The sequence below is a fragment of the Pipistrellus hanaki genome (assembly GCF_964339955.1).
Source record: "Pipistrellus hanaki genome assembly, chromosome: 5".
NCBI lineage: Eukaryota > Metazoa > Chordata > Mammalia > Chiroptera > Vespertilionidae > Pipistrellus > Pipistrellus hanaki.
Window position 1 is genome coordinate 37,974,107 of NC_140507.1, and position 17,087 is coordinate 37,991,193.

General features: G+C 38.7%; 1 pseudogene across 1 annotated transcript in view; it reads left to right on the forward strand.

The window, feature by feature from the left end:
* Positions 1 to 1,478: 1,478 nt before the first annotated feature.
* The window catches only part of LOC311622564 (proliferating cell nuclear antigen-like), a 51,118-nt pseudogene continuing 35,509 nt past the window's right edge, over positions 1,479 to 17,087 (forward strand). The window contains exons 1-2 of the transcript in view: positions 1,479 to 1,571; positions 2,843 to 2,921. The product of the transcript in view is annotated as a proliferating cell nuclear antigen-like (transcript). The remainder of the gene's footprint in view (positions 1,572 to 2,842; positions 2,922 to 17,087) is intronic.

Sequence of the window (17,087 nt, forward strand, 5' to 3'; positions counted from 1 at the left end):
ACCACCACAGGGCAGGTGCTCAATGCAGGAGCTGCCCCCTGGTGGTCAGTGCGCTCCCATAGGGTGGGTGCCGCTCAGCCAGAAGCCAGGCTCATGGCTGGTGAATGCAGCAGTGGTGGCAGAAGCTTCTCTCACCCCTACAGTAGTCAGACATCCCCCGAGGGCTCCCAGACTGCAAGAGGCCGCAGGCCGGCTGAAGGAACTTCCCCCCCTAACCCCCCCCACCCCCGCTAAGTGCAGTAATTTAATGCACTGGGCATCTAGTATAATAATAATAATAATCAATTATTGTTAGATCTTATTATTCTCAGCACCCAAATGATACCACTATTTGAAATACTAAACCCCAATACTAATAGGTAATGCATGAATGTTTCAGTTATTCCAATCCTTCACTACTGTAAATAAGCCATAGCAAAAACCATAGACTGAAAACAAATTACTAAAAGTAAGCAAATGGTTTCAAAATATAATCTTGGGTACCTCAAAAATAGCAATGATGATAATAAGAACAGTTTACATATATTAATAATATATATAGTGTAGTTAGAATAATATCTGGCCCAAAAGTGTACCAAAGTAAGTATATCGTGTGAGTTATGAGCATTTGCTAGGTACAGGCACAATTTGAAGTGCTTTCCACGATGTGTTCTGCATGTAGAAATGAGAAAATGGAGGTTCAGAGAAACTCAGTAACTTACCCAAGTTACACATCTAGCATACTGCAGAAACGGGATTCAAACCCACAGACTCAAGGCCCCATTGACAAGGCCCCATTGACAATTCGGTTCATACATGACAGAGGTGGGATTTAGAGCCAGCTCATCTGATACCATTTTTTCTCTCTCTCTCTCTCTCCATAAATTACTAATATTGCAAAATATATGCACACATACATTTGTTCAATCATATATTCATATCAAACCATTTAATTTAGAGAACAGACTGACAACTGTCAGAAGAGATGGAGAGAGGAGGACTGAGTAAAATAGATGAAGGGATTAAGCAAAGAAAAAAATTACTCATAGACACAGACAACAGTATGGTGATTACCAAACGGGAGGAGGGGTGGGAGAGGCAGAAGAGGGTAAAAGGGGGATAAATGGTGATGGAAGGAGGCTTGACTTGAGGTGGTGAAAAAAATACTATTTAATTCCAACAAATTTGCTTTTGGCTAAACTTTATGTTTGTTTCAGCCCCAAGATCCCTGTCCTTCAGGGCCAGCTCTAGCCTCTACACGCAGGGACCTTTCATATAAATTCTTCCCTGGCTTGCACAGTTGGGGCCCTCAGCCTCAGCATGTCTTTCCTGTCCTAAAGAATCGCTCAGTTCACTGTGGGTGAAGAGCTTTTTCCAGACCTAATTGAGCCACTAATGGCAACAAGCATTTTTCTGAGTGCCACTCTGCCTCCATGGAGTCAGCTCATTTTCAACGATCAGTCTGATGACAACTATGGAGGAGCAGGTTGTTCGCCACCATGGGGCAGAGCCCTGAGCTGTACAAGGTCCAGCTTGTAGATGAGAACTTCAAAGGCATTCCTTCTGGAGTTCCGGGCAGGCGCTGTCCCCAGGTACATCTTTGCTAAGGCCATCTGGCATTCATTTTTTTAGATTCCCCTCCTGAGTTCTCACCAGGACCACAAAGGAAAGGAAGTAGTAATTTTCTGTGGCCACCACAGTTCCTAAGGTGGAGTCACCTGATAGTTTTATAGAAGTAAGTAACCGTTTCCTGCTGGGTTACAAGTCTGTTAGCTGAGCTGTGTGCTGGGCTCTGGAGTGAGAAGTCAGACAGTGGATGAGGGGAGGCAGCAATTCAGTGGCTACCTGGGGTCTTCTGATTTCCTGAAGAGGGGGCATTCTCAGCTCTCTAATTCAGCAGTAATCATTAATGATAATCTTATTGAACACACTGTCATTCTTTATCAGCTTTTTCCTCTATTGCAGGACAGCATCCACCATTATAAAGGGGGAGGTTTACTTACACAAAACATTTCTTTTTGTGTCAACAATAAAGGAGGTAAAGGGGATGGAAAGTAATTAAAAGTATATATGATTTTCAAGGATCTAGTAAGTATGGGAATTCATTCTTTCAACAGTATTTCAATGTACTGAATTGTATTCATAGTGTATTTTTTCATTAAAATATGAATTTTTATCATTCACTAGCTCAGTGGTCTTGAGCAATTCTCTTAATTCTTTTTGATTTTTCAGTTTTCTCTACCTGATCTCAAAAAAAATCACCCAGCTGAGAGACTTCAATAAAGTTATCTTGATTTCACCTGCATTCAACATATTCCAAAATTTGTTTGGATTATTTGGAATCAAGTGCTAAATCAAATGGATCAAAACTATCATCAGATTGCACAAAACATTGGAAAGCAAAATGATATTAAAACATCAAAGTAATTCTCTCTTCAGCGTAATTTTTTTGCTTCCTGGAGCATGGTTGCCAATAGTTAAAAAGAAACTGAGATCTGCCATCTCTCATTCTTCCAGTGTTTAAGGAGATTCCCAGTTATCATTGGCAATCCTGAACCCCTGCTCTGCCCACTCACATTAAAGGCCTGCCCCCAGGGTGGTTGAAATACAAATACACAGTCCTTCTGCCCAGTCCCAAAACAAACAGAAAACTTTATTATATTTTTACTACTTTTATAATACCCTGCTTAACAGAGCATGACACACACACAAAAGATGCATTCACATCAGCCTCATACAATGCCTGTTATATGCCAGCCCAAGGCCTACATTTGGATAAAGGACATTTCACAAATCCCTTGACTTGAGTGTTCTATTGGCTCTTCCACCATAGTCACTATTTCTAATTCTTCTCGGTCCACAGGTCTGCTCGAATGTGGCAAAAACCACAGAAATGTCAAAAACAAGTGCTGGGAATAAGGACTGCAAAGTCCCAACTGCATGTAGGAAAGAAAAAACATGTGCATGGAATTGTCATCTAGCATGTAAAATATATTAATCCTCAATCTGTAGTGTTTGTATTCCAGAGGAATTAAAGGCTGTGAATTAAAATAATGCATCAATGAGAGATCAAAAATGCATCATTTTTGGTTCAGCCTGTCATCTGCGGTGAATCAGATTTTTTTTAAAGCATAAAAATGAAATAGTAGCTCAGAAAAGCAGAAGACAGCAATAGTTTCCTGACTTCTTAAACCTTATTAAAACATACAATTTTTTTTTTTTACTCTGCACAATTGTTCTAACAACTTTCAAGAAGTTAATATTCTCACTTGGCTTTTACATGTGCAAAGTTGTAGTACCAAATTTCTAAAATAACTTACAAATTGTGTACATTGATAAAAACTCATATTTATATTAACAAGCAACAACAGGTGTAATGTGGTACTCTATAGTTTGATTATATTCTAGAGGAGTAAGTTCTAATCCTTTATCTCATGAATCTTTAATGATCTATGTACTTCTCTACTGTCTCCTCCTTACACCCACTTTAATTTTATTTAATCTTCTCAGCAATGGGGGGAAATAAGTATTGTTACTGTCAGTTTATAATTTGGGGGAGGAGGGAAGCAAGTCAGGTTAGGGGAGGTTAAGTGACTGATTCAAAGTCTCATGATAGAATCAGTAACTAAATACAGGCCGGTTTGACTCCAACACATAGTAGATTACAGAAAAACAAAACGGTAAGTCAGCTAAGAATCTCCACTGCCTAAAATAGTAAAGCTGATTCAACTTCATCAGGACCCATCAATTTAGAGAGGTTGCCCAATGCCAGCGCTTGTACCAGAGAATGTGTTAATTAATGTCCCCTGCAGAGTTTCAGACTGAAAACAAGTCTGAACAAACAACAGAAGCCATCAACATCACTGCCCTTACAGAGGAACCTGTGGCACACAGCCCATCCTATGAAGTATGACATTCGATGTCCCTCAAATCTCTATTTTCATTATTTATTTAAGTTTTTTTTCCAAAAGCTTAAGTTTTATTCAATCTAAACTTCTGAAATAAGATGACACACTTTTCTTAATATCCTCCCCTTTGTTCTTTCTCTTCTTTTTTTCCTATCTTTATAATGCCTAGTTTTCATTGTTTTACATGTATTAACCATTCAGTATCACTAAAATCTCTTCAGGTTTTACATAACAGAAAGCATTAGTCTTTGATTTTAAATATTTCATTATATGGTAAGCATAGGGAGACAAAAAATAAAGGCCTTCAGAATTACCAATTATATTTACAGGATCCTCTGTAAGTAACAGTATTAGCTACTAATTCCGGAAAGCCTCTTGCATGCCAGGTCTCACTTTATTTCAGCTGCAAACTTTTGAGCTATTATCACAAATAAATGTGGAGGAAAAAGAACAGCTTCAGAAGTATTTAAATAACCTAATCAAAACATACCCATAGCTGGTGAGAGGACAGGGTCTCCAACTCAAATCTCTCTGACTTGTAGATTTTATTTATTTTTGTCTGCCAGAGTCAGACAGGCCCAGATTCAAATTCCAGTTCTCCCCCCTAAAGCAGTGTTCAAATTGTTCAGAAGGGCAATAAATTAATTCAAAAAATATTTGCTATAGATATGAATGCACATGACCTGTTCTGATACACCTGAAAATGCCTACTTACTGGAGAAGAGACTTCTGAAGTGCAGTAAGGTTGGGAGAAGACTGTACCAAATTGGATCAGTGCTAGCTTTGAAAACCATATGTAGTAAAACACGCTTCAGCACAGCAATTATATAATTACTATGAAAGATACAGTTAATGCACTCCAACTGCGCAAACTCCACTAGTAAGGCATTCCTAAAAGAACAGGCTATATGTTTCATTCAAACAGAGACAGGGTCTCTCCCTCTAATTCTGTGAGGTGTTTCTCCATCTAGCATCCTCTGTAGAATCACTGAATCATCAAGGAATCCCTAAAACTATCACCATTAAGTACAAATGGCTGGTGCCCTGCCCTGAACCCCAACTAATTAGAACTGCATGTGCAGAGGGTGTGTGTTTGTCCTAGTGGGTGACCACAGTGACCTTTCACGTCTGCAGATTTGGCAATGCATCTTGGGTTGGGCCATTCTGGAAAATATGCTTGATGTCCCCAATCAAGAGCTGATGTATCTGATTCAGAATGTCAGAATGTCAACATCGCCTCCTCTTCATGGCATTATTTTTATTTGTTTTTGCATTCTCTTCCTAATGTGTCATTACTGAGTCACCTACAATATGTATGTACGCATACGCCCATTTCCAATGATCTGACTCAGCTCATTGGCAGTATCTTCTCAACCGGGGTCTGGGAGTAGGAGAACAAGAGACAGGTGGCAACACTCACACAGCACCTGCCCAGGCGATGGCTCAAGCAGTTATTTTTCCCTCACTCTACAGAAAGTAAACGTATTCCATTTCCTACTTTTAAATTTATGGGGCTTTTCTTATTTTCTATTTTATACTAGAGGCCTGGTACATGAATTTGTACACAGGTGGGGTCTGGCTGGCACTGCCCCTGATCAGGGTAAGGGGAGGGTGACGGAGACAAGGCCAGCTGGGGAGAGGGACCACGGGCAATTGGCCAGTCAGCCCCATCCCCTGGTCAAACTCCCAGTTGAGCTCCCGATTGAACTCCCAGTAGAGGGGGAAATTTTCATATTAGCCTTTTATTACATAGAATAGGAGTTTTCAGACAGAGAGACAAATCCCTGTTATATTAACCACTGCACTTTGCATTTCGCATTCTCAAACCCAGCCCTCACCATCTTATCATAACCTTTGCAGGTACTGAGCAAAGGGCTACTTGGTCCATCTCTATCTCCCTGCTCATGTGGTAGCTTAATTCTAAGCTGGCATACCCAACTGCTTATAATAAGGTAGTTTTCTTTTTAAGGGACTCAAATGCTTCTCCCACCTAACAACCGAATGTCAGCTTTATCATTGTAACAAGATAAATCCATAAATGGGAGGTAAAATATGGGTGGGCAAAATAAGTCTCACATTTGTTTGTATGGAAAAAGACGTGCAAGAATAATACATGTTTCCTGTACTCACAACTGTAAACCTGCTTTTGCCCACCTCTGGATTCATGTCATTCTGGAAAAAGAAGAGGAAAAAATAGGCTTTTTTCCTAGCCCAGAACAATACAGATGTGTTTCAAAGTCAGCCTTTCAGGTATGAGTAAACTTTATTTATGTGTCAGTCTCATATGGCTACAAAGGATAAAGCCAACAATGACTGGAAAGAATCAATCGACCTAAGGCTGGAAAAGAACACAAAATAGCTCCTGTCTTTACTTGGGTGCCACTGGACCTGTGCCTACATTGTCTTATGTAAAATGAAAACACAAAATGGATAGAAAGAACTTAAGTTACATAAGATCAATAAATGATCACAGAGTAGTTCACAGCATAACTATGAAGAGCTGCCCACAGCATTCATTCAAAGTAAAAATGGCTGAGATGGCTGGCTGATTACCTAAGTCTGTATTATGTTTTAGGCCCTACCATGGCTTGATAACCACACTAGAATTAGAGCCCCAAATCTGCCTGAACTATGAAAATGCCTCTACGCCACAACCTACAGTAATTTTGTGGCTAAAGGAAGCATATGTTTTAATGAAAATAAAAAAGAATAAAACACCACAACGGATTTTAAAAGATCTCTTGCCCATCCAGAATCCCTCAACACAATTTGGGTAAATAATTATCTGTAGAAGGATGTGAACAAGAACAGAAATAAAAAGAGTGTGAGACTTAAACTTATCTCTTGTTATGAGAAATCACAGATTCTGAAACAGCAGCAGCTGTTCTATTTACAAGTGCATAATCAAGTCACCTATACTACAGCTGAGGGCATTTGGCAAGAGATGTTTGCTAGGATTTAATGCTAACCCTGAAATTCTCCCTGAGTCAAAAAGAGTTATTCCCAATCAAAGATTCTTAGTTTGGGGTCTATGAATAGGCTTCCGGGTAGCACATAAAATTATACAATAAATTGTGTGAGGATATGGATTTTTATGAATTTTCCCATGTAAAGAGTATGTAGATTTTATTAGATCTGCAAAGTGACTTATGAATAAAATAAAATAAAATAAAATAAAATAAAATAAAATAAAATAAAATAAAATAAAATAAAATAAAATAATATAAAATGTTAAGAACCACCATTTCTGGTCCTGTACAAAAGAAACCATATTATTTGTTCTAGCTTTTTTTGTTTAAGGGTCTCCCTTTAATAAGTCCAACAAGGCCACAAGAGAAACATAAGCCATTATTTGAACATTACCAAAAGTCACTAATGACCAATGACTTTTTACATAATCAGTAGATTAAATTAAAAAAATGGGTATGAAGCACAGGGCTGATACGTAGAAATATTTAGTGTTAGATAGCATGCATGCAATAGTTAAAGACATCGTTAACCTGCAGTAGGATAGGTCTCATCAAGAAAGTCACACCAGGAGAGCAAATAGACCAAAAGCAATAGGCCAGAGTAACCACACAATTCAAATGAGTAACCAACAGGTAGCAATGTCAGTGCTAGAGTGGGTTGGACAGCAGACAAGAGGCAGCACTTCAGGTCAGAAAAGGTGCAGAGTCCCATTTCAAAGAGGGGCAGCTTTGAGCAGTGGGCCCTGGCCTTCACCAGCGTCCAGGTGTAGCATCTATCTGACCGCTCTAAAGGAAACTGATGGCCCTCAGGTGATGAATGTACTGAGGGGCAAAGCACAGCATCAGACTGTATCCACCTAAAAGAATGACTCGATGCTAATAGACCAGGGAGTGGACTCATAAGAACTGCTTTGGCAGGAGCCAAAGTTGGCATAGGCATTGGAGACGAAGTTGGACCTACAGGTAGGTGTTAAGTAGTCCCAGCTGCCAGAAGTAGAAGCCAAGTACATCATTATTCTATAAACATTTACAAATGGATCCCTACTGCCAAAAAGTAACAATAATAAAAGATCTACACCATTGCCTTAGAGATTTCTACTAGTCTCCCATCTCAAAATACCCACCAGTCTACCTATTCTCCATTAGAAAGCATTCATTTTGGAGCTGATTCTTGCTCTGTCTGCCCCTCTGGGCCTTATGTTTTTGGACTGTTTCTTGCTAAGCCTCTATCAACTGACTTGGAAGTTGGATCACACTTCATCTTTGCACCAATCCCTCCGAGACTGCCCTCTCGCTTTTTGGCCCTGACTATCAAGACCTCAATGTGGCTAGAGGTCCAGATTCTAACTCATCTGGGAGCAGAAGTAAAAAGGCACCCAGGAAAGGGCATTGGATTTGGAGGCCGACAAACTGGACCTGAGTCCAAGCCCGGCCATTAATGAGCAGTGTAGCTGTGGACAGTAACAGCTAACATTATTGAGCTCTTATTCATTAAATAAAATCACACTTCGCCTTCACAAAACCCTGAAGTAAGTTATATTATTACCTGCTTTTCACGGTGAAAGAGCCTGAGGCACAGAGAGGTTAGTTATGTTCCCCAAAGTAACAAGGCTAGGACATCAGCGGAATTATTCCTCAGTCTCAGGCAGTTCAGACTTCTAACCGACATGCTAACTTACGTCACCAACACTTAGCTTTGGACACAGAAACAGTTATAAAGCCAACCTTCATGGGGTGCGGGATTGTGTGCCTAAAACACCAAAAAGTATAAAAAGCAAAAATGTGATAGGGGCTCTATGTGTTATAGAAATATAAAGCATTTCTCTTTATTATTGTCTTCTCTGTATCAGTTTTAATTTTTTTTCAGTTTTTGCTACCCAGATTTATAACTAAAATCATAGTTATTTTTCCTTATTCTACCTTTAAAGAAATAATTTGTAATTAAAATATACCTCTTTTTTTTCATCTTTATAGTAGAAAGTTCTCCTTTCCATAGGTCCTCCTTTTTCCCCCCCACAAACCTCTTCCAGCCTGCCCCTCCCCCCAGGCCCTCACCACCCCATTGTCAGTGTCCATGGGTTATGCATATATGCATACAATTCCTTTGGTTGATCTCTTCCCACCCACCCTCCCCTGCCTTCCCTCTGAGGTTCAACAGTCTGTACATGCTTCTGTGACTCTGAGTCTATTTTTGATCATCAGTTTATTTGGTTCATTAGATTCCACATATGAGTGAGATCAAGTGATTACTTATCTTTTTTTCCTCCCATATCACTTGCTCTGGCACATTTAGAGATAGGGCGTGATTATATCTAATCCCCCAATACCTTTGAGAGGAATATTCTTTCCTGACTCGTGACTGTGGTTGTTTGAAAAAATATATTGTTATAATAGAGCATCCCATACAACATTTCTGCTTAACCCCAGTCTTTCATTTTTTTCCATGTTCCTAAAATGTCCTTTTGATGTCTTAAGCCTTATGTTAATACCATTCTTAGTGGAGAGGCTGTCAGCCTCCTTGACATATCTCTGGCTCCACACTCCTACTCTCCAGCATTAGGTCTGCAAACTGCAACCTCCACTCCTTCCTGCCCCCGATTCCATTTTTTCCACGGAGTGCTTTTACCCCGGGTTTTTAACTTTTTTCACTTCAGAGGATCATTCTCTTCCCACCAGTTTTTAAAAGTAGAATAAAAACTACCACTCTGAGAGAGTTCCCAAAGGCACTATTTCTGTTGAGTGAGGTTTCTAAGTGTCATAGAAATACAATTTGAGGGTTCTTTCTATGTGTTATAGAAATATAAAGCATTTCTGGCCAGCAGTGGCCAATGGGGCACAAAATGGAGGACCACTCGTATACGCCTGGGAAGAGAAGTACCAGAGAAGACAGGTCCAACTGTTTACAAGGGTCAGGGCTCTCAGGGGAATAGGAATGAATGTTCAAGGGCATACACTGGAATCACAGTCATAAATTATAACCACTGTGAGCAAAAGCCAAAAAGATGTCCAAACATAAAACCACCTACTCTGCTGGACAGGCTCAGACACAACCAAAGTAAAGGAACAAAGGATAGCTCTAAGGCAAACAAATTAGTTATGAAAATAAAGGTAATTAAACTCCTTTTATTAAAAAAAAAAAGAAAAGAAAAGAAAAGAAAAAAAAAAGAAAAAAAGAACAAAGGACTGACAGTACCGTATTTTCCGGCGTATAAGACGACTTTTGAAATGAAAAAAAAGTCAACCAAAAATGGCCAGAGTCAGAGAGGCAGTCTATTAAAAAAAAAAGAACTGGTGTTGCCTCGGAAGTGGGGGGTAGTCTTATACAGTGAATATAGGCCTAAACCTATGTTTTAACTGTAAAATTAGGGGTTCGTCTTATACGCCAGAAAATACGGTAAGTTGCTCTTCTTAAACCCCATCACAGAAAGAATGTACCAAATACTCTTACTACCCTACCTTCTACTTTATGTTTCTAATATTATATATTCCTTCCTTTCTGACATTCTTATTGACAGTTACTATAGTTTTATGTGGCCCTTCTTTATGTATATTAAGCACCCACTCTTTTTCTTACATTGTTATCAGGTGAAAATATCTAAACAACTACATTCAGCCTACATTTTAACCAGCCTTTACCTGCTTTATAATTACCTTCACTTAAACTTTTTCTGGTAGGGAACTTCAAAGTACTCACAGAATGACAGGTTAATACCAGTTCTGTCATGTTCATTTTTTTTTTCTCCCCTCCCCATAAGTAAGGGGGAAGTTGTTGGGATCCTTTAAAAGGTAAATAAAGTTTTCACAATAATATAACTAGCATAGCACTATAATTGTGCAAAAAATCACAACATAAATATTAATGAGCTAGAGGCCCAATGCACAAAGTTTGTACAAGGGGCTCAGCCCTTGCAGGCCTGGCTGCCTCTTGCAGGCCTGGCTGGCCCTCGCAGCTCCAGCTTCATCCTGAAGGTCATCTGGATGGCCGTCCGGAAGGTTGTCTGGATGGTCATGCTGCTATTCAGCCTAATTAGCATATTAGCTCTTTATTATATAGTATTGTGTAATTTCTCCTGGGTCTCTACCCACTAGATCAGGAAAAGAATTTTCCAGCACGCTGGAAGTCTATCTCTTCCCAATTACCACCCTGTACTTCTCCATAGTCTGAATTCTCATACTATAAATTAGTAGTGCCCACTTTTGAACTTTATGTGGATTCTTGTATATATTCTTAAGAGAATGGCTTCTCTCATTTACATTATGTTTTTTAGATTTATCCATGTTGATACCTGTAGGATTAGTTATTCATTGTATGCTAGTCTACCTCATGAATATACATACTGCATTAATTTATCCATTCTGGACAAATGGGGTGTTTCCATGTTTTTGCTATTATGAATAATACCACTATGGAAAATTTTAACTCGTCTTTTGGTGTATATATCCCCATTGAGTCCATATTTAGCAGGGGAATTGCTAGGTCATAGGGAGGTGTCTTTAATTTTAATGGATACTTTGAATTTCCAAAAAGTTGCACCAGCAGCACTAAGGGTTCCCATTGCTCTACATCCTCACCAACAGTAGGCATTTTCAGCCTTATATTCATATGTTTGCCATCCTGATAGGTGCTAGAGGTATCTCAGTACGGTTTTAATTTGCATTTCCCAGTTTACTAAGAGTTATTCCTTAACTCTTTGCTCCTTGTATTTTTATATAAATTTTGTAACCAAATTGTCAATGTTCACCTAACTGAAGTAAAACTAATTACACTGATTGTATGGTCTTTATTTTTTCAGCAGATAATCGGGCATATAATTTCTCCATGAAAACTCTTTCTTACATATTCCTGCTGGAGGCAGTCACAGGGCAGCCACATGTACCTCCTTCTCTCACACAGCCCTTCTCTGCACGCCCCTCCCTGTGGGTCCCTGTGCTCTGCTCCACTCCCTCCCGTTGTCTCTCAAACCACACCAGAGAGAATGCAGGATCCAGGTTGGATGCTATGGCCCTCTAGTTTCTAGTCCACCTCCTTTTTTTCTTTGAAAAATATATTTGGTTAAAACGCCTGACTTCATTTTGTTGGTTGTTTCACCTTCCGCCCATGAAAACAGCAGCCAAAAAATTGTTCAGACAAAACTCAAAAGTCTCTCTGAACTCAGAAACAAGAGCATTAGTGCCAGAATCACTTCCCCTCTTCCACAACATGAGTGTTCCTTGAACTAAGATGCCTGCTTCTTATCTGCAGCCTTTGACTGAAACTTCAGCATAAGTCACATCCTTTCTCCGAGAGCAGGAGAGAAAAAGATTGCCTTGAGAATCAGAACATCTTAGGTTCAAAGCCAGGCTTGACATTTAGTAGCTGTGCTTCTGGCAAATAGTTTGACGAGCAAAGGTAACACTATATTTTAAACTTCTAAAATAGTGCCTAGCGCTTAGGAATTTCTTGTCAACTGCTGCCTTCTATTTCAGTACAATTCTCTTTCTTACAGCTTATTTTATAGAAACTATCACCTCTGTATTTGGGGGCTATGACTAAATTTCTGTTTTCATTCTTAATCCTACCATGCTTCTCCCTTCTTTTCTATTGTCACAAGATAAAATCTCAGCATTTAATACTCTCATTGTTGCTCAATAATCTCATTATTCTCTAATAGTCTTAGCTCTAGTTATAAACTTCTTGTAGCGTTTGTTCATAAATTTTCCATTTTTTTAAACCTTTGTTATTTCTGTTCATAAGTTCTGTTACTTTCGTACAGCTAGATAATTTTGCAGATCATTATGATTGAGGCATCCTATGCATCCAGTGTTTGAAGGTTTGTCAACTCCCTCTGAGCCTGTCAGTCAGTCCTCCGTTACTGCTTCTTCTGGACTTCCCACTCCCACAAGCCACATCTGCATTTCTTGTCACCTCCTCAATGCAGCAGCTTATTCACCACCAGCCACCTCACCCGCTGAAGCCAAAGATGGACAAGAGTCACTCTATTGGAAGTTAATGTAGGGTGAACGTGTCCTCTTTAGCAAAATATCTCTCCTGATGCAGCCCACTTAGTGCTACATTGACCATATTTATCAGAAACGGACGAGTGAAAACAGCTCCTTTCATTTTATCCTGCATCCCGGAGCATATCTCCGTAATGGGTACCACAATACACATAGAAGAACCCCCTTCTCTGGATGACTGGGCTGCAGTTGTGTCAGCTCAGCAGGCTGACTTCTTCTTCCCTTAGGACGGGTTCTTTCCCACAAGAATCCTAAATTCATCTTACAAAGAAGCCCCTGGCAGGCAGGTTTCACCAGTTCCCAGAGAGACTCACACGTATGTAAATTACCTACAATCAAGAATGAACTCAACCCAAGCTCCTGTAGTACTGTCAAGTGTACAAAAAAAAAAAAAATACCCTTCTACATATATTTTATATACTCTGAGACTAGGAATGTTCTTAGGAATGTTCTTTCTCATTTGTTTCTCCTAAAATACAGTTGGATTCCCCTCCCTCACTGCCCTTCTTGTTATATATGAGGAAGGTGACATGACCTTTAATAATTTTTCCTTTCACATTTCATTTGGAATCATACACATGTACTTATCTGATCTTCTCTCTTCACCAGAATATAAATCTTCCAAACATGATTTCATTTTTAAAACATCCATATTGTGGTTTAAATAAAGAAAATTCCTACCCTGTAAAACTTTCTTCCCTTACTGATCAGCAAAAACAGCCACAACCCAGGTCTTTCGTAGACAATATATTTCCCTTTTGGTATTCAATCTTATTCCTTGAACCAAGTCACACCCCCATGTCTCTCACCTCAAATCCCCAAGGTCTCTTAAAGTCCTCTGTGCTTTTAAAGCACAAGAACACAGCATGCTCAGAACACAGGGTGTTACAGAGATCAGGAAGTTCTAAAGCTTTAGAATACACGTGAGGCAACGGAGACCAAAAGTTTAAGAGACTTGCTCAAGGTCATACAGGTGGAAACACCATCACCAGCACCATTTTATTTTCTTTCTTATTTTTTATATGCAGGAATAATATCACATCCCCCACAAAATGTGTTGCTATCACAGTAGTTAAATTTAAAGAGTACATTCATTCCTCTTACTATTGTTTGGTTTTTACTCAGGACATGGTTATAACAAGCACATTTATTTGTAGGGAAAATCTGGTATACCTGATGTAATACCAAGCTTAAGATTAAGGAGCCTTAAGAAAACTTGGGAGAATACACAAATATTTCTCCCACTTGGCCCCATCTCTCTGGCTAGAATTCTAAGGCAGTGATGAAGGCAGCGGGTCTTCTCGTCTTTCCATTAGGCTGAGACTGGAAATCCACACTGATGGATGAGAGACCTAAAGTGCTTCTCATCCCTTCTCATAACAAAAGTAGCACTGAAATCCACTATGTGAATTTTCTCATTATACAAATTGACCCAAGGTTCCACTACAAACTACTTAGAACTATTCACATTGCTGCTTTCTTCTTTTTATCACATGGTCATAGACATATTGATAAGACTTGGTTGTCCTGATAATACTTTACACAATGTGTTAAATGCATTTATTAAAAAGAGAGTAACATTCATTGTCCTCCTTTAATTTATAGTTAGGAAGTTGATCAAAGCATGATCATGGTGTCACCCTGATGGTTAGTAACAGAACTAAGACGAGGACAGAGATTCCAAATTCACACCCTAATGCCTCAATTCGTTAGAAACAATCGCTTTGATATACTTTTTATCTCAAGCTTATTTATTGCCAAATTACCTATGTTGTCAAGGATTACATGAAAATTCTTGCTGATGAAAGGGATTTGTTCACAGTTTTCAAACCAAGGACTTTGTCAAGTTTCTTAATTAAGAATCACTTCATGGCATTTTTACTTGCTCTGGTTATTAAGTCATTGTTATGTATTCTGCCAAACATCACCTACCTCACTCTTAGTTACAAGAGTACAAAATGACAATAATAACATATTCATAGCAAGCCAGAAAATATAGATTGGATCATTCTATAATATTGAAAAAAAATGAGGGGTGAAGGAAAGAGCAGGGCCATGCATTCCAACATATATGAGCAATTCTTTCAAAGACAAACCTCAAATGTAGACTAAATAAGCAAACCTTTTAGTTTATTCTAACAATATGAGGAAGGAAATACTTTTATCCATTTAGTGCCACCAAGTTCTGCATTTTACATTGTACAGTTACAATTATTGCTATTGAATCATGAGTCTCCAGAACAAGCTATAGGTTCATTTTAAGGAGTCTTTTAAATCAGTCAAGCATTAAACAAACACCTCAGCTTTAAGGAAAAAAGCACAGTTATCCAATTATCTCTTCTGTGACTTTGATTTCTTTGGATAACTGGTTTTATGAGGAAATACACGCAAAACTAGGCTTACTTAATAATGCAGATGTAAATCTAATTCTGAAAGTGCAACCCAAAAATTAAATGCTTAAACATATGCAAAATCTAGACATCATTCAATACAAGCAAAGAGGAGCAAATTCTTAACTCATTCAGTGGCTCTAGATCAGAAAGATGGCACAGTCTAATGGAATGAGCTAAAGCCCAGTGTTTTAAAACTACCTGCATTGTAATCACTGTCATTATGAGCAATTCACTTAAACTTACAACATGGTAGAGAATTCTGAAATTAATCAATATTAAACATGTAATTAGCAATAATCTGATTGCACCTAACTGATAGGTAGAATAAATGAAAGTATTATAAGTTAATTTGAGAAATATTAACATAAATGGAGTCTCAGAGTCCAGGATACGTAAATACAAAATACCTCTAAGCAACAAGTAGAAAAGTAGGAAAAGATGAATTGGGTCTCTAAATGCCTTTGAGCTTTGCTATATGTCATGTAGTTCACTAGTGAGTTCTATCAAAAATATAAGGAAGAAATAATAACAATTCTTCACAGATTCTTCCAGAAATAGAAAAAAAAAAAAGGAAGGTAAGACTTTTCAACTCATTTTAAAAGGTAGTATCACTTTGACCAAAACCAGAGAAAGATATTACAATAAAACTATCTATTATTGCCCATTATTATCATGGATGCAAAAACAAAACAAAAGAAGAATACTAGCAAATAAAATCCAGCAGCATATAAAATGATTACATCATAACCAACAAGTGTTTATGCTAGTAATGCAAGGTTGGTTCAACATTGGAAACTCAATCAATGACACTCATCATATAAACAGACTAACTATAACCAAACAAAATAAATAATGATCTCAATAGAAGAAAAAGGAGCATTTTTATAAATACATTACCCATTCATGATAAAAAAAAAAAACTAACAAAATTAGAAATAAAGAAAACTTCCTCAATTTAATAAAGAACACCTATGCAACCTAAAGCTAACATTGTACTTAATAGAAAAACTGAATGCTTCCCCTTTAAGATAAAACAAAACAAAACACATACACATAAATGATCCTGGAACAATTGAAAATCTATATACAATAAAATTAAAAAATAAAAAGTAAATAACATCAACCCATCTCTTGCACCAAGTACAAAAACTAAAAATAAACTATAGAAGAAAACACTGGAGAAAATATTTTCAACCTTGGATTAAGCAAAAACTTCTTAAAACACAGAGAACATCTATATACTATATGAAAGGCTAATATGTTAAGTGCCCTTCCAACCAGTAGCTATGACTCATACTGGCCACCAAGAGGCAAATGCTCAATGCAGGAGCTGCTGGGCTGCAGTGTCTTGGCAGTGGTGGTTCCCGGATGATGCACCCTGGAACCATATTCCTCGTGGGGCCGGGCAATTCCACCTTCAGCCGTGGGTTATGTTGTTGCTGGAGCACTGAAAGCCCCGAATCTGGTTTACTGCACACTTGCATTTGCATTCCACACCCTGTATCACAGCAGCTTCGCAGAGTGCCTCTCACACTCCGGGACCCCTCAGGGGATGTCGGAGAGCCAATTTCAGCCCGATTCCTGAAGGCCAGGCCAAGGGACCCCACCTGCCCAAGGGACCCTATTCACTCCGCAGACATCCTTCAGCCACAGCACCACCCTAGGTGTGGACAGCCGGGGAGGGACTGCAGAAGTTGGCTCCAGGGTGTGTCTGACCCATCTCGCCCAGTCCCGCCCTGCTGGCCACTTTTCAACATGCATGAATCTGTGCACTGGTATATTATAAAAGGGAAAAAATCAATCAATTAGACTTCATCAAAATTAAAAGCTTCTACCCTTTA